The sequence below is a fragment of the Athene cunicularia genome (assembly GCF_003259725.1).
Source record: "Athene cunicularia isolate RWA chromosome 3 unlocalized genomic scaffold, athCun1 chr3_part1, whole genome shotgun sequence".
Taxonomy (NCBI): Eukaryota; Metazoa; Chordata; class Aves; order Strigiformes; family Strigidae; genus Athene; species Athene cunicularia.
The window spans coordinates 125008778-125010348 of NW_020799097.1; positions in this window are offsets into that span (position 1 = coordinate 125008778).

Genomic DNA, 1571 nt, shown 5'->3' on the forward strand with positions numbered 1-1571 from the left:
CCTCTAGGTAGAGACGAAATGTGTATAAGAGACAGCTCTGGAAAAGGCTCAACTATAAAGATCACAAATAGAAATCTGCATTTTATGTTAGAAACACCAGGGTTCAGCATTCCAAGGATTTGGTAAAGATCCTAAAAACAAACATCCCAAACTCATGAGGAAGTTCAACATTAAATATAAAAGAGATCCAAATATGTTGAAGTATGGAAATCAAAACAGCTTCAGCTTTGCCCTGCAGTGACCCCATGCAATAAGAATATATTTATGATTAGATCACAGTGATGGTTGGAGCCCTAGATAAGAATAAACTAAGTTTTGAAAACCTCCAGTTTTACTGTATTGTTGCTATGTTTTCCCCCCATATGTTGCTAGAATAATACTGAGTTTCTTAGAGGATCAACTCCAAAATTAAAGTTAACCCATAAATTGCTTGCTTTACCTGTAAATCATCAGAAAACACCACCACTGCTTAAAATTGTCATGTTATTGCCTCTTTCTATAGCAGCACATGGTGGGTCTGAAGAGTGAGGCTCATGGCTGGAGTCTGTCTGAAGGACACTGGAACAGCAGATCTCTGCAGCCATGTGCCTAGCCAGCCTGCTGGCACATCTTGCTGACCACTTAGGGAAAACATCTTGGGCACCTCTAAAACTGAGCTTTTTAGCTCAGGGGCACGCAACTCTGAATTCAGACTCATTTTCCCTGCATTTGTAAAGAGGCCTTCTCCATTTGCTGAATGCCTTGTCTGCATTAGCACTGGGATTCCTCCTGTGTGAATGCAATTCAACAATACCATGGTTCAGTTTTCTAGTGAGATGCTGAGTATCTAAAAATTTAGTATCATCCAGAGCCATTTTGTCTCCAGCTTGTCATTAAGGCAACCTGTGTCATAGGATGGAAATTTAGGACTAGTTCATGTTTGTAAGTGACCAGAAATGACAGTTGGATTTAGACCAGCAGAGGCCATCAAGGGTTATTTATGCATTTCTCCATGCTGTGCAGTCAGTTATTATACACAACATTTTTATAAAGAAGAAAAAGTTTGTGAGGCTGAATGGCCCAGAATTTAACACAGTGAAACAAAAATGGCAGCACAGTTTCTTTAAAACACAGGCTATTTTTACTGCCCATCTAAAGTTCTGCTTGTATTCAAAAGGGTTGTGGCCACATGTGCATAAAAGATACTGGAAATATTTGTGCTGCTATGCATGAGATTGCAAGCAGTGAGCACCACGGTACATGCTACAGTATTTTTACATGTGGTGCTTGCAGCCTGCAAACACAAACTTTTCCCAAAATGCTGTTCCTTCTAGAAAACTGCCTGTCTTTGTGAGTCCTCTGGTGAAACCTCCCCAGAGAGACCACTGTTCTTTACCCTGAAGGAGGAGAGACAAGAACAGGCAGATCATGTTTGGGAGCAAGAAAACCAAAGAAAACAGCTGCCCCTTTTCAGTTTTTTTTTTGAACATCGTATTTCTCAGGACTCAATTCCCTGGGCAAATCGGATTTGAACTGGCAAATGGGTCTCCAGGTTTCTAAACTGGGAACAGATAGAGTCATCACATAAAGCC